This window comes from Vanessa cardui, chromosome 15 (assembly GCF_905220365.1).
Source record: "Vanessa cardui chromosome 15, ilVanCard2.1, whole genome shotgun sequence".
In the NCBI taxonomy this organism is placed as follows: domain Eukaryota; kingdom Metazoa; phylum Arthropoda; class Insecta; order Lepidoptera; family Nymphalidae; genus Vanessa; species Vanessa cardui.
In genome coordinates this window covers 13,078,480-13,100,214 of record NC_061137.1, presented here as the reverse complement: position 1 = coordinate 13,100,214, position 21,735 = coordinate 13,078,480, and the positions used below count along the sequence as shown (strand labels likewise).

The window sequence follows — 21,735 nt, the reverse complement described above, 5'->3', positions numbered from 1 at the left end:
TCAATGTTACTGTGAATATACATGATATTGTTGTAAATATATTGCGACGCAACAGTAAGTATTCCTACTCTGTTAAAAACATCCCGAAGAGAGTCTCTAGCTCCAAGATTATAAATAAACCGAATTGCTCTCTTTTGTAAAATAAAGACAGATTCAATATCCAAAGTAATATGCCATATGACATAATACTGTGAAAATAACCAAAATAAACTAACTAATAAATTAAACTAATAAATTACTAGTTATATATAGATTCATATTAATAGCACTTAGTTTTTTGTACATATGATAAGCGTGTTACAAATAATTTAACGTAATATTATGAAAGGTAGGAATTGCTGATGCGCGCCAGTCCTCGACAAGTACACCCGTGCCCGAAAGAAAGTCCAAATAGTCCCAAATCTGAACTCCTTTCAGTCATACTGTATTTCCCCACTGGATAATGAGAATGAGGGAATATTTAGTGTAATTTAGTTGCATACAAACTCTTTTAAGATAATAATGATGTCCTGGGAGTTACTCTTCTTTGAGAATGGCCAGCATATTAAAGACCGATTAGAAAGACATTATCGTCACGAAAAATTGGAATAGAGAGGTAATCGAATACTAAATATATCCTATAATTGAAACCTCGTACCTAAGGAAAACTATCTAAGGAAACTTAGCGGGATATTTTTTTCATATCATATTTTACAACTGAAAGAGCCGAGATGTCACAGTGGAGCATCTTAACGGATGATTACGGGTTCAAACCCAGGCAAGCACTTAACATTCATGTGATTAATTTATTTTCATAATTAATCTCGTGCTCGGCGGTGAAGGAAAACATCGTGAAGAAACCATGTGCCTAATTTCATAAAAATTCTGCTACATGTGTATTCCACCAACCAGCATTGGAACAGCGTGGTTCAATCTGATAATAATTATGATAAGTGAATGGTAGATTCATATAAAATTGGTTTTAGGTTCAATATTTGATTCGTATATTCAAGCGGCTCGTTGGTCTAGGGGTATGATTTTCGCTTAGGGTGCGAGAGGTCCCGGGTTCAAATCCCGGACGAGCCCAAGTATTTTTTTCACGATCAATTAAATTATTGTTTACATGAGAATTATTGACATTAAGTCTTTAAAAAAAATACAAATATTAATTAAATTAAATACTTTATAAATCATGACCGCGTGCAATGAAGCTAAGAGCATTTCCTCGTGGAATCGCAATTCCGATCCTTTGGACAAAAAATTAACCAGCCTTCTTCATCATCAGTCATCAGTAGAGGCAATAAGGCTAGGTTATACTTCATGAATTAATTACTTTAATTGTTAATACATACATATTAGTGTTATTTTACTAAATTCAATAAGGCATCGCGTGGTACTCAGATGCATTTAATATGCGGTATTTGGTTGTGACAGTCCCAATCTGTTTAAATAAAACTAATTATAACGGATGAATCGCGTATATTAATTATTTTTAAACATCCCGACGTTTCGAGCACTTTGCAGTGTTCGTGGTCACGGGTAGACTAAGATGACATTTGTCTATTTGAAGAACAAAGGAAATATTATTTACAACTATCGCCAACGATTTCTCAATTGATGTCTTGAGTAACGTTCCGGTTGCACGCAGAAGGCACTAACTGTATCTTTAGGTCTTGCAGTCTGTTGGATTTGGGATTTTAAATTTTTAATAAGTGGATCCCAGGTGTTAGAAAGTCTCCAACCATCTTCTCTATTGAAGTTCGGATGTTTTTGAATTTCAATAGCCTCGCGTATCATTCTAGGAATGAATCTGTGTTCTCTAGCGAGGATCTGTGGTTTATCAAATCGGATAAAATGGTTAGGTTTATCCAGAGCATGTTCACAGACTGCAGACTTTGAAGAACGCCTATTTTTGACATCTCCTATATGTTCCTTGACCCTGGTACCGATGCTTCTCTTTGTTTGGCCTATGTAAGATAAACCACACTCACATTCGAGTTTATATACTCCTGCAGTTTGTAAAGGGATATTACTCTTGATAGGTCTCAAGAACTGGCTCACTTTCTTATGAGGCTTGTAAACGGTTTTAATCGAAGCTCGCTTCAAGATGTTGCCAATCCTGTCTGTAACTCCTTTCACATACGGTAGAAATGCAGGTTGTCGCTCAACTGTGGGTGGCTTGGTACGGCTTCTGCGATGCTGGCGAGGCACGGGCAGCTTGTTCTGGTGGAGTGCAAGCTTGACCTGACGTAGCTCGTCCTCTAGGTGTTCAGCATCGCAGAGATGGTGGGCTCTCTGAAACAAAGATTTGCCAACGGTAGCTAACTGACTAGGGTGGTGGTGCGAGTCACCATTGAGGTATTTGTTGGTGTGTGTGGGTTTCCTATAAACTGTGTGACTTAATGTATTATCAAGAATCCTGATAATAAGGATATCAAGGAAAGCTAAAGAATTATTTGCCTCTAATTCCATAGTAAATTGAATGTTTTTATTTATAGAATTAAGATGTACTAAAAATGCAGATGTCAGATCACTAGGTAATATTGTGAAAGTGTCATCTACGTACCGTTTATAAAACCTAGGTGTTATTGGTCCGGAGCGAAGAGCCCTCTCCTCCAGGTCTTCCATGAATAAATCGGCGACCACGGGGGATACTGGAGAACCCATGGCTACCCCGTCAACTTGTACATAGAATTCATCATTCCACAATAAATAACCTGATGTGAGGCAGTGATGTAACAGCTCTGCATATTCAATAGGCATGTTGTGTGTCTGTAGCTTCCTCTTAACAATTTCGATGCAGTCTTGTATGGGTAAGCATGTAAACAATGACTGGACATCAAAACTAACCATTTTCTCGTTGTTGGTTAATTTAAGGTCTTTGATTTCACCAACAAACTGGTAAGAATCCTTGACATACGCCGCAGTGTGTCCTCGGAGGGGTGATAATATCCTTGCTATGTGTTGAGCCAATCTATATGTTGGTGTATCGATTTGGCTTACAATAGGACGCAGCGGAGCACCAGTTTTATGGATCTTAGGTAACCCATACAGTTTTGGCGGCTTTGCACATGTAGGCACGAGTGATTTTTTGTCCAGATTTAATTGCTCTTGATGTTTTGATATTAACGCGGATGTCTTTTTAAGAATATTATTTGTAGGATCTTTATTTACTTTTTCTTATTTACTTTTCTTAAAAAGACATCCGCGTTAATATCAAAACATCAAGAGCAATTAAATCTGGACAAAAAATCACTCGTGCCTACATGTGCAAAGCCGCCAAAACTGTATGGGTTACCTAAGATCCATAAAACTGGTGCTCCGCTGCGTCCTATTGTAAGCCAAATCGATACACCAACATATAGATTGGCTCAACACATAGCAAGGATATTATCACCCCTCCGAGGACACACTGCGGCGTATGTCAAGGATTCTTACCAGTTTGTTGGTGAAATCAAAGACCTTAAATTAACCAACAACGAGAAAATGGTTAGTTTTGATGTCCAGTCATTGTTTACATGCTTACCCATACAAGACTGCATCGAAATTGTTAAGAGGAAGCTACAGACACACAACATGCCTATTGAATATGCAGAGCTGTTACATCACTGCCTCACATCAGGTTATTTATTGTGGAATGATGAATTCTATGTACAAGTTGACGGGGTAGCCATGGGTTCTCCAGTATCCCCCGTGGTCGCCGATTTATTCATGGAAGACCTGGAGGAGAGGGCTCTTCGCTCCGGACCAATAACACCTAGGTTTTATAAACGGTACGTAGATGACACTTTCACAATATTACCTAGTGATCTGACATCTGCATTTTTAGTACATCTTAATTCTATAAATAAAAACATTCAATTTACTATGGAATTAGAGGCAAATAATTCTTTAGCTTTCCTTGATATCCTTATTATCAGGAATCCTGATAATACATTAAGTCACACAGTTTATAGGAAACCCACACACACCAACAAATACCTCAATGGTGACTCGCACCACCACCCTAGTCAGTTAGCTACCGTTGGCAAATCTTTGTTTCAGAGAGCCCACCATCTCTGCGATGCTGAACACCTAGAGGACGAGCTACGTCAGGTCAAGCTTGCACTCCACCAGAACAAGCTGCCCGTGCCTCACCAGCATCGCAGAAGCCGTACCAAGCCACCCACAGTTGAGCGACAACCTGCATTTCTACCGTATGTGAAAGGAGTTACAGACAGGATTGGCAACATCTTGAAGCGAGCTTCGATTAAAACCGTTTACAAGCCTCATAAGAAAGTGAGCCAGTTCTTGAGACCTATCAAGAGTAATATCCCTTTACAAACTGCAGGAGTATATAAACTCGAATGTGAGTGTGGTTTATCTTACATAGGCCAAACAAAGAGAAGCATCGGTACCAGGGTCAAGGAACATATAGGAGATGTCAAAAATAGGCGTTCTTCAAAGTCTGCAGTCTGTGAACATGCTCTGGATAAACCTAACCATTTTATCCGATTTGATAAACCACAGATCCTCGCTAGAGAACACAGATTCATTCCTAGAATGATACGCGAGGCTATTGAAATTCAAAAACATCCGAACTTCAATAGAGAAGATGGTTGGAGACTTTCTAACACCTGGGATCCACTTATTAAAAATTTAAAATCCCAAATCCAACAGACTGCAAGACCTAAAGATACAGTTAGTGCCTTCTGCGTGCAACCGGAACGTTACTCAAGACATCAATTGAGAAATCGTTGGCGATAGTTGTAAATAATATTTCCTTTGTTCTTCAAATAGACAAATGTCATCTTAGTCTACCCGTGACCACGAACACTGCAAAGTGCTCGAAACGTCGGGATGTTTAAAAATAATTAATATACGCGATTCATCCGTTATAATTAGTTTTATTTAAATGTGTAATAATCGCGAAAATTTAAGACAACATTATGTGAACCAGTACGGACTGGAAACATCAAATCAAATTCGCCGGTTGGAGTACCTAAAAGTCAAACATGCCCGATTCGTAACGTCCATGAACTTCCTGAAAAGATGCCGTGACCATAATCTTATTCCGGTTTGTGTAAGGATCGCACCTAAGAAGGACATAAGGCATGGTGATAAAATACTCAATCAGGCAAGTAAGAAATTATTATTACAACTCATCCGAGAACATCGATTTGACGCGCGACGGTTAACGGATCAAATTGACAACCTAAGCAAAGAACTCGAGTCGCGATTATCAAAAACAGATTGGCAAAAATGCAACGATTTTACCAATAAACGAGCCGCTACAAAATATAATAACTTAAAATTAAAACAAATAGAAAAGTTCGAAAAACTCAGCGGGGTAAAATCAAATTATAACAACTTCAATAATGGCAACACCGGAGAAATTCAAAAACCTGCGCGTACGTCACTTGTCAATCTGTCAAAACAAAGTTTAGATGAATCGACTGTTGCGGTATTAAATAAAGGCTTAAATTTTGCACCGGCTCCATCCAAAATACCGTTTGAAGACATTATTTGCAATGTGGAGGAGTGTCTTTTCAAAAATAACATCACAAAGGAAGACTCGGAAGCTATTCGACAGGACATCTCGAGTGTTTTACGTCGAAGCCGGCCACCGAAAAGAAACCTTACTCGTGATGAATCAATTGCTCTGAAGAACCTACGCAACAATAAAGACATTACAGTCCTCCGAGCAGATAAGGGAAACGCGACCGTTGTGATGGATACGTGTGATTATAACCAGAAAATTTCCGCGATTCTATCGGATGTTAAAACTTATAAAAAAGTAAATAAAGATCCTACAAATAATATTCTTAAAAAGACATCCGCGTTAATATCAAAACATCAAGAGCAATTAAATCTGGACAAAAAATCACTCGTGCCTACATGTGCAAAGCCGCCAAAACTGTATGGGTTACCTAAGATCCATAAAACTGGTGCTCCGCTGCGTCCTATTGTAAGCCAAATCGATACACCAACATATAGATTGGCTCAACACATAGCAAGGATATTATCACCCCTCCGAGGACACACTGCGGCGTATGTCAAGGATTCTTACCAGTTTGTTGGTGAAATCAAAGACCTTAAATTAACCAACAACGAGAAAATGGTTAGTTTTGATGTCCAGTCATTGTTTACATGCTTACCCATACAAGACTGCATCGAAATTGTTAAGAGGAAGCTACAGACACACAACATGCCTATTGAATATGCAGAGCTGTTACATCACTGCCTCACATCAGGTTATTTATTGTGGAATGATGAATTCTATGTACAAGTTGACGGGGTAGCCATGGGTTCTCCAGTATCCCCCGTGGTCGCCGATTTATTCATGGAAGACCTGGAGGAGAGGGCTCTTCGCTCCGGACCAATAACACCTAGGTTTTATAAACGGTACGTAGATGACACTTTCACAATATTACCTAGTGATCTGACATCTGCATTTTTAGTACATCTTAATTCTATAAATAAAAACATTCAATTTACTATGGAATTAGAGGCAAATAATTCTTTAGCTTTCCTTGATATCCTTATTATCAGGATTCTTGATAATACATTAAGTCACACAGTTTATAGGAAACCCACACACACCAACAAATACCTCAATGGTGACTCGCACCACCACCCTAGTCAGTTAGCTACCGTTGGCAAATCTTTGTTTCAGAGAGCCCACCATCTCTGCGATGCTGAACACCTAGAGGACGAGCTACGTCAGGTCAAGCTTGCACTCCACCAGAACAAGCTGCCCGTGCCTCGCCAGCATCGCAGAAGCCGTACCAAGCCACCCACAGTTGAGCGACAACCTGCATTTCTACCGTATGTGAAAGGAGTTACAGACAGGATTGGCAACATCTTGAAGCGAGCTTCGATTAAAACCGTTTACAAGCCTCATAAGAAAGTGAGCCAGTTCTTGAGACCTATCAAGAGTAATATCCCTTTACAAACTGCAGGAGTATATAAACTCGAATGTGAGTGTGGTTTATCTTACATAGGCCAAACAAAGAGAAGCATCGGTACCAGGGTCAAGGAACATATAGGAGATGTCAAAAATAGGCGTTCTTCAAAGTCTGCAGTCTGTGAACATGCTCTGGATAAACCTAACCATTTTATCCGATTTGATAAACCACAGATCCTCGCTAGAGAACACAGATTCATTCCTAGAATGATACGCGAGGCTATTGAAATTCAAAAACATCCGAACTTCAATAGAGAAGATGGTTGGAGACTTTCTAACACCTGGGATCCACTTATTAAAAATTTAAAATCCCAAATCCAACAGACTGCAAGACCTAAAGATACAGTTAGTGCCTTCTGCGTGCAACCGGAACGTTACTCAAGACATCAATTGAGAAATCGTTGGCGATAGTTGTAAATAATATTTCCTTTGTTCTTCAAATAGACAAATGTCATCTTAGTCTACCCGTGACCACGAACACTGCAAAGTGCTCGAAACGTCGGGATGTTTAAAAAAAAAAAAAAAAAAATAATTAATATACGCGATTCATCCGTTATAATTAGTTTTATTTAAATGTGTAATAATCGCGAAAATTTAAGACAACATTATGAGTCCCAATCTGTGTAATTCATTAATTAAGAATTAGATTGGAAAGCGTTGCGTTATATTACTACTTAATTAATTGATTAAATTAATTGAAGATTATTTTAAAAGTGCATTTATCTATTTTGTTAAGTTTATTACGGACTTATTAAACAATACATATCTATTATTAGCTGAGATAGCCCAGTAGTTAGAACGCGTGCATCTTAACCGATGATTGCGCGTTTAAACCCAGGCACGCACCACTATATATATGTGCTTAATTTGTGTTTATAATTCATCTCGGGCTCGGCGGTGAAGGAAAACATAGTGAGGAAACCTGCATGTGTCTAATTTCATCGATCGATCAATTCTGCCACATGTGCTTTCCACCAACCCGCATAGGAACAGCGTGGAATATGTTCCAAACCCTTTCCTTAATAGAAGAGGAGGCCTTATTCCAGCAGTGAGAAATTTACAGGCTGTTACTTTACTTTACTATGTATTATATATTTTTTCTTTATGAGTTCCTAAACCATTTATCCGATTACAATGAAAATTGCAAAACTCCTACAAAAAACAAAATTTATTGTGTTTTGTCCTACCGTCGTTGTTCTACCAGGATGCAAACCGAAAGTGTTGCTACAAACAAATTTAATATTTGTTCAGTGTTTTTTTTTAATCTTGATACTTTAATCTTCTCATAAATATAGTTTCGTAACCGATCAAACCCACGAGATTAAACTACGTTAATGCTTACTTTCTGGTCGCACTAAAGTAACAATTCAAAACTTTCTTACGTCAAAAGTAGTTTGGAAGGCGACCGGAGCCGCGCCAGATTCCAAAATGGCGGCCGCGTCCCGCTCGAATCAATTTGACGCAACATGTTACGCTGAAGTTATAATGGAACGCTTATGACGTCATAAGCTTGTAAATTCCACCGGTCGACATGTGAAACGCACTGTCACTGCAAAACGACATTATGAGATCTCCAGTAATGAGACTAGTTCAAATTCTTTCGAAAATTTTAACTCCGTAACATAATTGGAAATGATTCTAATTCAACTTGCATGGTTTGACTTTAACAATCATTGCAAATTAAATAAACGTATAATGACTATAAGTTGAGTAGGCAGTAAATCAGCTATTAAATGTTCTTTATTCGAATAGGCTATTAAACTTACTTTAATTCGTCGTTAAACATTAGCAACAAGTTCCAGGATGATATCTATAAGACTGTGATTCTCGAAGTCTTGGAGAGAAATTAACTATGAATTTTACTATTTGGATATTATAAGTAGGACCAAGTTGGAAGTCTTATTAAACAATTTTGATAAATAAGAAATATTACTCAATACAAGATTATGTTAAGGATAAAAAAGCGTGGACTAAATGTTTATTGACTCTAGGCAGGGCATATAAAAATGTAATTGTTCTATACTGACCAACTGTGTAATTAAAATAGTGGAATACTCTAACTACTGAGTTTCTTGCCTGTTTGTCTCGATAGAATCTTTCCGTAAATTTAATTAAACATTATAATATGACGATTCAAAAATGATTTATGCCTAATTGAATAAATAATATTTTATTTTAATCTCAGAACCTTTAAATATGAATCAAGCAGTACGTTTTCATATAATATCAAATATATGTGTTTGTTTTACTTTTAGTGGGGTAAATTGTCCATCATATCAAAGTTTTATCATAACAGCGCGATTTTAAAACAATTTCTTCCTCGCACAACCACTTTGTGGAAGCTTTCGCCGGCAGTTTTTCCGAAAGGCCTAAAGGCCGGCAACCTGTAAGGCTCTCGTTGTTGCAGATGGTAGTCACATTCCATCAGGACCCTTCCGCTCATTTGCCACCTATCACATAAAAAACACCTCCAAAGAGTTTGACAAAATAAAAATGCATCAAAACTATCCAAACCAAATACCATAAATAATTGACAGGATTTTTCGTATGAATAAAAGATTACGTCGTCAAAACGCTGACGCGTAAACCTCGAGCGCTGTATTCGGACCACCGTCATTAGCATTGGAAACATTCGTTCATATATAATTCGTCCTCGACGACTAACTTTCCTAGTGACGTTGCACATTGTTACATAACAACTATGTAATGAGGCAAAGTTATGTTACAAACTCGTTCTTGCCTCAAGGGTTTTTCGCTTTCCTCCGCTGTTATTAAACAACGTACGCTATTTTATCTACATACGAACTTTGCCGTATCCTCATACTTTTATAACAAGAGCATATGAAAAGTGATTTTGTAGTTCGTTACGTTTTTGGGTTAAGAAAATCTGATGGGTCGAACCAGTTACAACTTTAGAAATTTATGAGTTCAAATCTGGACAAGCAATAATAATAGCAACTTGTAAATTTGCCTCCCTTTTAGATCAAACTTAGGAGGGTATTTTTCCATGCTGCTCCGATGATGAATGTATTTATTTTTGACCAATGGGAACCCGTCTTTTTCAATTAGACTATTTATATCTCCGTCCTCAGAATTCGTTAGATGAAAAATGTTGAATCGCAGATGAATCTAGAGTTCAATAAACCAATCACAGAGAATTCTGATTTAATATATTAATTTTTTGGTATCAACATAGTGTAACGCTGAATATTTTCAGGTCATTTATTTTTCAAACCAGTGGTAGTTATTACTTTAGTGAAAAAGTTTCTATATTTAACAAAGACATTTACGTTATTTATATTTCTATTAAATAAATATAAATTTATAAACATTTTACAAAAAAAAATTTAAATTTGAATGTACAAATGAGTGTAGGAAGAATCGAATAAACTCAAGTCAAAGCAAGGAAAACCGAAAAAAGATTAAGCCGATACACCGACCGTGAGAATTTAATCCAGGAACACGCAAGCAGGGCCACGCTCGTAAATTTTAACTTCCGAATAAATTCAAGGGCTAAAACCGTTTAAAACTTTCAAGAGCTTCAAAATTGATAGATTTATTTTCGGCTTTTCCTTAGTTTCATTATAGCTTATATGTTTGGTTGTTAAAAATGTAGTAGTCTGTTTGTTTACGAAATTTGAAACTACAGATTAATAATTTTCACTGTCACTAGTATTGTACGAACAGTTAAGAAATCCAGTATTGTAATCAGTATACATTATAAGTTTAAAAATGGTCATTTATTAACGAAAGTTGAAAATACTACTTAACTTCTTCAAACATCCATTAAAAAAATGCATTTTTTTAAACTTCTGTGACGTGATACAAAACGCTCATGATTGGCCGGGCTTATGATGAAGTCACTTGCTTGTTAACCTTACTTGCCTACTATATGTACCACAGTTTAAAATACAGGCAAGTGACGTCACCGACCCCATTGCCATATTGTCCAAGTAGCTTTTTCGTGCGCTATTTATGTATGGAATTTTGAATATGATGTTGTTCGGGAAATATGTACGAGGAATAAAAAAAATCCTTCCGTTCCTTAACCTCTGCTAAATAATATAAAATTTAAAAACCAGTCAAATAGCCTTTTGTTTTTTAATGAATAAAATTAATAAAAGTTAATAAATTGGTATAATTTCAATTTAATATGTGTACTTAAGTGTAAAGAACTGCTGAATTGATTTCGCACTTGGAAAAATAAATAAAGTAAAACACTTCTAACGAGCGTTCCAAATGCATTTAAAATTGAAAAAAAATATTATAGCCTTAACTTTGATGGAATCGACTCGGGCGTTTTAATTAAAAAAAGTTTTTATGGTCCACAGAACGGCGTGCACGGATCTCTTTATTAAGAAGCTTGACTGACGTTGGATTCTGACTTCACCTGACTCAACTTAGTTATTAGAATACATAGGTACACACACAAACCGATAGGTATTATATTTAAGTAGGCTTTTACAAGCACTTTTGAATCGTCATTTTACAAAACTATGTCATCGGTTACGAATGTAGACTTTTAAATATCAATAAACAATGTAAACACTTCTATTTCGAGTAAAAAAATTGGCTTTGACTTTGACTATCAAGAAGAACCGGCAAGAAACTCAGTTTCTTTTCAACATCTGAAACATTTAAGTAAAGTCAACAAGTATTAGCTTCTGATTTTTTCTCACTTATATAATTATGATGACTGGTTTTCAACCGACTTCAAAAAGGAGGAGGTTATCAATTCGTCTGTATGATTTTTTATTTTTGTTACGTCATAACTTCTTATTTGGTGGACTGATTTTGATAATTTGTTTTTGTTTGAAAGTGCTTCCGTGTGGTCCCATTTTAAATAGTCCAGTTCTGATGATGGTATCTATATGAAAACCATATAAGTCTTAAATTTGCATTATGTATGTGCGCGATAAATAGGTGAATAACTCAAAATTACGCCAACCAATTTTGATAATTCTTTTTTTATTATAAAGGATATAAATTGAGGGTAATTTAGTGAAACTTTGGTAAGGTTCTGAGCATTGAATCCATAGATACACTGTAGGGTTAACTTGGCTGACACTGACTCCAAATATAACAATAACTATAACTTCGTCATATAATCGTAAATCGACTTTTAAATAGTCTAATATTTTTCATTTCATTTTACTTAGACTCTACAAAATATGTTGAATACGCAATTCTTTTTATTACTTTTTAGTGCTTATTCATTTGTTTTGAAATAGTGTTTTGTTTGAAGCCGGTTTTTCATTTTGTTAAAATTTTCATTTATTTTTAATTTGCTTTTACAACTGATTTGAACTTATCTAACGTTAAAAATATCTGCTAAAATAATACCTTTCCTCAAGAAGGATTTATTAACTTTATAGAGTCGGAAACTTATCCTTCTTATAAATGCAATAATTATCACTGATTCTATGAAATTGAATCAATGTTACCATAAATCCAAACTGTAGATCGTCGGTTCAGGCCCACTCAATTTTCAGGTACTTAATTTTTGTTTATTAAGGTTCTCGTGCTCGGTGGAGGATTACATTACGAGTAAACCTGCATGCGTTGGATTAAATTATACAACGCCAGAACCCTTTCCCAAAGAGCTCTTGATTTTGCTCGGTTAAGAACCCTCCTGGTCTTAACCGAGCATACTTATAAAAGCTGTTGCTTGTTATAAGTAATCCATAAGAAATCTTATTTTTGTTTAAATATTACATTCATGTCTGGTCAAAAAAATTACTTTACAACTAAGGATTTTTTGATAATCTTTACGATTTCACAATTATTAATGATTAAATAATAAGTTAAAAGTATTATGTTGTGTTAGTTTATTATTTAAAAAAACACATTGGATTCGGGTAAATCATAAAACCATATAATGCAGTCTATAATGCAACACTGCGTATACATAGTTGATTTAAAAGATATATCTTTCTTTTTGTAACTTTTATCTTTAAAATTATTTTGATCGATGGTCTCACCTAGCCAGATTCAGCTACCCCACCCAGGTTTGAAGCCGTAATATACGGTTATGATTCTCGGTCTAACCTTCGTGTCTTCATATAAGTTCACACAAGCGAGGATTTTATAAAAGCTATGAAATTTTCAGTGTAGCGTCTCAACTATTTCATACAATATAAACTTGAGATTTATATACGTTCCGTGTTTATAACATAAAGTGTTGCTACAAAGGATTTTGAAAGTAAGGAAATTAGTTTCATATTTATATATAAAATTCTTCCATACCATATGTCACTGAACTCATAAGCAGCTGAATCAATTTTGTTATATTAAATGTTAGGGTAAATTGGTTTATATTGCACCAAGGCAGGAGGCAATTGATGTTTAGGTATATTTAAATAAAAAACCTTATTAAAACCTCTTACGATTGAAATATTACTTCACTAGCCACCCAGCTTCACACGGGTGCAAAACTGATAATAATTACATAATTTGTTTATTTAGATCACGTTAGAAACTTCTGATAATATCAGTTTTTCTTTACTATATTGTCCATATTATGTACAACAAGTTTACACATGAATAACTCTATCTACTAAAAACCACATCAAAATCCGTTACGTAATTTTAAATATCTAAACAGACATAGGGACAGACAGCAGTAAGAAACTTTGTTTTATACTATGTAATGATAAAATAAGTTTTAACGACATTTGATACTGAAAACATTTCCTAATGATTACCATTATCTAAACTAATATTAACAATGCAAGTTATTGTCTATCTGTTACGGTTTCACGGCTAAACCATTAAATATTCAAAGTTACTATGAAGACTATAGTAGTAGTAGTATATAGCCTATTTACTTGGACCCCAAGTACATAGGATTTTTTTTAAACACCTGACGATTCCAATCTTATATATGAATGACGCCCAAAATTAGTATTATATAAGTATATTCTCTGTAAATGAAAATTCCTGTAATTTACAATATAATATCGATACGCATGAGAAAAACGATCAGGGCATGCGGTGAGATAAATAAGAACATTACGGGCTCGTACATAACTGGGATCGAGAGTATAATGCTATTAAAAATATCGGTGAGGCGAATATATAGACAGAGAGCCAATATAGGCCATTTAATATTGTAAGAACTACTATATATGAGTATAAAATATTAATCTCATCCTCGTCATTATTACACAATGGCAAGTGGTCACCAGCGTCCAATAGAAAATAGCGCTGGCGCAGTTAACCATTTGTAGCATCGCCAATGGGCCACCAAATTTGGGAACTAAGATGTCACCTTGTGCCTATCGTTACACTGGTTCACTTACCTTTCAAACCAGAACACAACAAATCAAATCAAGTCAAAATAAAATCAAAATAAACTTTATTCAAGTAGGGTTTTACAAGCACTTTTGAATCGTCAATCGGTTCGGAAAGTACATAAACGACACAGCGACTCTTGATTGATGGTAGAATATTTGATGGGTGGTACTATGGTACCTATCCAGACGAGCCCTTTATTATTAGTAAAACATGTCTTAGTTTGAGTTGAGCGTTAAGTGCTAGTCAGTTCTTTATCTAACATCACTTTTTTTCTTAATGATTCCATAAAAATATCCGTAATTCCAAACATTCCAAAAACATCCCTCAAAAAATATTTTGCTCCCAGTTACAAAAACAATAATAAATAAATCAAATCTGTCAAGCCGTTCTTCAGCGTCTCCTTTACGTCAACTAACTGTTTACTTATATAGATATGTAGATTAAAAAACAAAAACAAACTGTTAAACATACAGATGGTTTTATTTTGAGTCTGTGTCGTTTGGAGTGATTTATTACGGATATTTTTTTTAAGATTCTGACTCAGATGGTGATGGATTAAGGTTTTAAGAGTGAAGAATGTTATTATTTTTTATATGTTAACTAGCGACCTACTAAGAAGTCTAAAGTAAGAAGCTAACCCGACTTCGCACTGATGTAATGCTGATCCTAAATATACTCCAGAATTTGCTTGTTTCTTTACTATTTTGTACATTTATTTATATACAAATCCCTCTCAATTCACTCTATCTGTAAAAAACCGTATCAAAATCATACATAGGGACAGCGGTAAGCGACTTTGTTTTATACTACGTAATAATATAAATGCCGAAACATAAATTCGGTGAAATCCAAAGTAATATACAAGATTCAACAGTGAGTTAGTTTATTTATACACTATAACGCTTTAACCGATCACCATGAGATATAACGTATACATTGTCATTAGCTTAGAAAAAAAAATAAAGCGAGGTCACCAAAAAGAGATAAGTTTGACGTGTAATAATGAAAAATTGTTCTATATTTTTCATACCCTAATTAATATCAGGTAGATAATGAACCTGTTACATGCAAGCCAAGCAGTTATAAATTACCCATGGCCTTGATTACATTCTCAACGGTGAAGTAGAATACTTAACTTACAATATACGAGCAGTATGCTATGTTGGGGTTTCGGGGTTATTTACATTGGGTGTAGGGAGTCAGGACGTCGACGGTAGTTTTGTTAATTTGTTGTTTTCTAGCGAGGCGCGTGCGTCCTTGTTTATATTACGTTTTATTTATTAGAACTGGTGAAAGAAACTCACTATTGTAGAGTATAATTTAATCTATATTCGTATTATTGACGACCTCCCTGGTCGAGTGGTGTGTACACCGGTTTTTATGGGTACGCCACTCCGAGGTCCCGGGTTCGATTCTCGGCCGAGTCGATGTAGATTACCATAAGTTTTCTATATTATCTTGGGTCTGGGTGCTTGTGGTACGTTCGTTACTTCTGATTTTCCATAACACAAGTGCTTTAGCTATTTACATTGAGATCAGAGTAATGTATGTGATGTGGTCTCACATTTTTTTTATATTTATATATTTATTTATTATAAAAGTGGAACTATATTTGTCTATCTGTCGCTCTTTCACGACCAAAACGCTCAAACCAATCTGATGAAATTTGGTATGAAGCAAACTTAAACTCCTAGAAAGGACATAGGCTACTTTTTTTGCCTCACACATGACAGCCAACACCTTAAATACGAGCGAAACCGCGGGATACTACTAGTAGTTTAGATATTTACAAGTGATGATCACGAGTGTGGAAGGATGAAGGGGTAGAGGATGATTTAAATAGACACGGAAGGGGAGCATGATGGATATGAGGGAGTTGGATGTGACAACAACAACAGCCTGTAAATTCTCATTGCTGGGCTAAAAGCCTCCTCTCTCATTGAGGAGAAGGTTTGGAACATATTCCACCACACTGTTCCCATGCGAGTTGGTGGAATGCACATGTGGCAGACTTTCTTTTAAATTTGTCACATGCAGGTTTCCTCACGGTGTTTTTCTTCACCGCTGCGCACGAGATGAATTGTAGAGAAAAATTAAGCACATGAAACAGCGATGCTTGCCTGGGTTTGAACCCGCAATCATCGGTTAAGATGCACGCGTTCTAACCACTGGGCCATCTCGACTCAGTTGGATGTGACCAGTTGGATGTGATCAGATGACAATTAAAAGAAAAAGTCTGGCTATACCGATACTAAATAGTTTGGGACAAGGGAAAAAAAGTCAGAAGATTTAGAGATTTACAGCTGTAGAAGTCCCAGGTGTTAAGCATCGTATCGTATTAGTAAGAAGCTCCTGAAATGAAGACAACTGGATGTAAATGGCAGAGGATAGGTTAGCTAGTTAGCTTTAAATCAAAATAAATTTTTAATAATTTAAATATTAAAAATGACAAGGTTCTATTTTCAGGGAAGGACTAATCTTAATTTATATATTAAAAATTAAGGTTTTCTACATATTATAACCTTAAATAATATGTAGAAAACCTTAATTTTTATCTGTCGTTGTCGTCTGTGAAAAACAAAACCTCAAAAACAGATTTAATAAACAACAAACTAAGTCAATATTTTAAAACAGCTGATTGTCTGGGCATATTGTTAATGTGTGATAAGAATTCTTAATACATATTAATTCGGGTTAATCAAAGAGCTTATTGAAATTTTGGATCTTAAAAAAAATCATTGGGCTCGTCCGGGATTTGAACCCGGGACCTCTCGCACCCTAAGCGAAAATCATACCCCTAGACCAACGAGCCGATGACGCTAGTACTGAACAACAGATATATAAAAAAAATAACATTACTCATTGTTTATATACAGAACAATATTGCGATAATAATTATTATATAATACTACATTATATATTTGTAGTAGTTGCATAATAAGTCTTATTATAATGTAAATACAGTCACAAATAGACTGACTAACTCTCGTTACTTAGTACGTTACATTATGTAATCGATTTACAGGATATTCTTAATTTATTTATTAACTGGCTACCCATCCCGGGTGATCTAAGGGTCTATGTAAAACGGTTATATTCGAGGACAAATAAGCAAAGGATATACTTTATGACGCCCACGAGTATGCTATATGATCTAATTAATAAAATTTTAAAAGGACTGACATACAACGCATGGTCAGTCTAACGAGATAAGTTTTTGCCAAGAACTACTATGGAACGCAAAAACTAAGAGATTATTTGTCCAAATGTAAACTTACTTCTAAGGGGATCAAATATGGAAATTGCTACTTAGTCATATGTTAATAAGGTGAAGTCAAATCTTATAGTGTATCTCTGATATTCATCACCCAAAAAGGTTGAAGATAAGGATGACAGTTTGGTAGAAATTTAAGAAGACTTTTTTAATGTTTTGAATTTTTCGAATCAGTGTATAAGATTCTCTGTGTTTCCTTTAAAGTATTAACATATTAATTTAATTTTTAATTATATACCTGAAGTTCGCTTCTTGCGGCAACGGCTCGTTGGTCTAGGGGTATGATTTTCGCTTAGGGTGCGAGAGGTCCCGGGTTCAAATCCCGGACGAGCCCAAACGTTTTTTTAAGGCGAGAGTTATTCAATTCTTAGATGTACCAATGAAATAAAGATTAACTCGATTTCAATGGAATTACAAGTTACAATTTCAGCGTAAGAAATGAATCCGTGAAATACTACTGATATACTGTGAAAAATTGCGCTACAACAATTTAAAAGCAATACTATTAGAGTCACTAAAATTGACTGAACTATTTATTTATTATTTTTTTATTTATACCATACAAACCTTTATAAACAGTTACATGTTTGAACTACCACAAAAGTCTCAATGTATTATATCATAGTCATCAAAAGAAACACAGATCAAGTACTGGCTATCCTAGCTAGGCTAATTAAATAACCTGTGTTAAGGATAAACAGTCCTCTCCCCGAAAGTTGAAATATCTAAAATACATTAGAAATATCACCTAGGTAGTTACAAAATAAATGTTATATAAAATGTTTGTAGGTAAATAGTAATGAACAAATAATGATAAAACAAATCATTTGTGTGTGTGTTTCTTTGCGTGTTCGTGTTCGTTCGTGTTACTGTATTTGTGTGTGTGATTGCGATGTATAGGTTGTGTGTGAGTCATTTCAAATTAGGATATAGAAGTAATGTATTTCTCTGTTTCATCGTACGTATTATTAAGCAGAAACGCAGACAATTTTTTTTACACTAAGCTAGTGGCAATTTGTTTATAAACAGGTCTGCATTCAACTTATTATACAAGTAAGGACCAAGGTAATAACGGAATCGTTCGTAAAAGAAAATTTTGGTGTGTATAAGAAACTAATGCTATTTTTGCATCGTTTGACAATAGCAGTGTAAGGAACCCTCTTATGTTGGTAGAGAATTTAATTTCAGATGAATAATTCCCGGTAATACGGTAAGAACCCCACAGTTTGAATATAGCAGATTGGTTGAATAGAGCTGGGGTCGAAAAGTTGCCACCTTTAAGATGACGCGCTGAGCAATTTCTAAGGATTTCATAATAGTTTTTGGTGCACCACCCCCACACGAGAGTATACAAAAAAAGATTGGCATAAAGCATAATATTTTTTCGTGATCACTGAAAAGTTTGCAACATGTCTTAGAGTTTTAAAAATATAAATTAATTTGCGCACTCTGCCTGTTAATAACTCAATATGATCTTTAAAATATAAGTGCTTGTCAAGAATAATGTCAAGATATTTAATTTATTAAGAAGAAGTTATATATGCACATTGACAGCTTGAGTTGCTTTTATTGGAACAAGTGTGAAGTTTGAGCAGAACTGGATTAGTTTTAGTAGCGTTGATTTTAAGGGACAGGGATTGGATCCATTGCAAGACGGATTCCAGTTCATTCTGGGCTATAGTTTGGAGTTCGCGTCAGGATTTACCGATGAAGGTAACAGCGGTATCGTCAGCAAGGGGAGACATTTTGGCCATTGGGTGTATGGGTGCCACAAAGGTCATTTATATAAATAAAAAATTGAATTGGCCACAAAATACTATCCTGTGGAATACTAATATCACACCACCTACGAAAAAATAAAAATTTGATTAGTTAATCATCTCGTACTCCATCGAAGAAGCTAAATAGTTATTATTGCCACAGTATTTAATATAATTTAAGCCTGATCAAAAGTATATGTTATGATAATGTTTCTGCTTTTTTAAAGAGCGTATCGGCCACTATGGTTATTCAATAACCCATTGTTTTCGCGTCACATTTACTATCTAACGACACAAACAGTAATACCAACTTAGATAACCTAATTAGCTGAAACAGAAATTCAAACTGTCCTGTACCCGTTGCCAAATTTAGCCCTCATTAATTTAAATAGCTTGGTCAAACTGTGTTGACATAATTATGAGTTCCACTAATGAGCGAAATTCTCACGAATATTTACAGCATAATTTTACCCTGAGCTATTTTTTTATTTCACAAATATTTGCATGTCCAAGAATGCAACCAAATTTATAGCCCAATTCAAGTTTATAGGAATACAAGATCTTTTGTAATGTTAAGGCTCTGTAAGACATCAAAACTTTTTAGAAGGCTACAATTCAATATAATCCTGTTTCAAAAGGCGGAAAGCTGGAAATAAGGCAAATCACCAAAAATATTTCCACATTACGATAATAGTAGGGGACTTATCTTCTCCTATATAAGGAGTAAATGCAATAATCTTAAAAGATTGCTTCACAAATGCTGCTGCCCTTGATACCGACATAAATACATTGTCAGGACGTGCGTCCTTAGGGATGTATTAGAAATGGTCCTTGACTGCAAACCTTGAAGTTTTATTTCATACACTGCTGACTTTTATAACATTTCAAGGATGATCTAACATATGTTCATTCGTGTAATACACTTTGCAATCCACTATAGAAAGGAGTACTAGTAAATGTACCGTGTGGCTTATAAAGTGTGATCTTGAACTTGCACTAACACTGTAAGAAATATGATTTATTCGTGTATTCAAAAATGGTGCTTAATATCAGGATCTAAGATACTAAAGCCTACAATAATCTTCTAAAGGCGATAGAGTAACTGATGACTGTGATGTGTCAGCCTCGACAAACCTGCGCAGCCATTCTAATTGGATAAAATCTATTTAGTAATGGGAGGGATTAGAAAGCCAAGTGGTGGGTAAGTTTAAATGAATACTGCGGCTTAAATTGAGCGTCAGTATATTTTTTAAATATCACTAAGTGGAATTGCCTCTGGGATAACTGATGGTAAGAGGGTGGATATAGAGGAAGGGGACAACCCAAAAAATGACAGATGCATTGTGTGAACGACGATATTACTGGAATAAATGTTGCTTGTAGGATGACCTACTTGGTGGTAGGGCTTTGTGCAAGCCCGTCTGGGTAGGTACCACCCACTCATCAGTTATTCTACAGCCAAATAACAGTACTCAGTATTGTTGTGTTCCGGTTTGAAGGGTGAGTGAGCCAGTGTAACTACAGGCACAAGGGACATAACATCTTAGTTCCTGAGGATATTTCGCGTCATTGTCTATGGGTGATGGAGACCACTTACCATTAAGTGGCCCATATGCTCATCCGCCAACCTATATCATAAAATAAAATAAAAAAATAAAATGACATCGGATACAGAAGTATGGAAGAAGAGGACTTGCTGCGCCGACCCCAAATAAAATTGGAATAAGGGCTGGAAGATAATGAAGAAATGGTCACTACGGCAACGTCGACAGCGTAAAGAATATTAAGCAATTCTTACATCTCCGATGCGCCTCCAACCTTGGCAACTAAGACGTATGTCTCTAGACCTTGATTTATAAGAGACATTATTGGAACGGTGTGTAAATTAGCTCAATGGATTCTCAATATTATTAACAGGCGGTTCCCCAGATTCATACACTAAGTGCCTCAATATTGGGTGTTTTACTATCTATCCTAATCTACCATCAGATCAGATACCAAACTATTGCACTAATATTTCGAATTGATATAATAATGCTCTTGCGTTACATTAATATGCCATATCGAATAATCTGTTAAATCTGGATTAGAAAGTAATAACTCAGAGTACATCAAACGGTACGGATTAATTCCATCCACAGTATATTATCATGTACAACTGTCATGAAATGTCATGAAATATCAACCTCAACGTTTCTCATTTCAGTTTTCAAATAACTATGTATTGGAAATAAATGCCATTTAAATAAATCGAATCAATCATTCTTTATTTCGGTTTATTTTCGTACGTGTCGACAATTGAAACGAATAAATAAATTGTTACTGTATATTCTTAAAAATGAAGTTAATAGAAAAATGGATTCATTGCGATATATATGATATATCTACTTTATTCTTGTTTTTTATTTGTCTGTCTCTTTGGTTTAGTGGCTAGATGAAAGGCCACAGTAACTGAGATTTTGAGTTCAAGCCCCAACCCA

The 21,735-nt window shown here is 35.3% G+C and overlaps 3 non-coding genes across 3 annotated transcripts; 2 read left to right on the top strand and 1 right to left on the bottom strand.

The window, feature by feature from the left end:
* The first annotated feature begins 993 nt into the window (after window positions 1-993).
* Trnap-agg lies at window positions 994-1,065 on the top strand. Its single transcript has one exon. It is a non-coding gene; the product is annotated as a tRNA-Pro (tRNA).
* A 15,896-nt stretch (window positions 1,066-16,961) lies between these two features.
* Trnap-agg lies at window positions 16,962-17,033 on the bottom strand. Its single transcript has one exon. It is a non-coding gene; the product is annotated as a tRNA-Pro (tRNA).
* Window positions 17,034-17,757: 724 nt separating this feature from the next.
* Trnap-agg lies at window positions 17,758-17,829 on the top strand. The gene has a single exon. It is a non-coding gene; the product is annotated as a tRNA-Pro (tRNA).
* The last annotated feature ends 3,906 nt before the right edge of the window (window positions 17,830-21,735 follow it).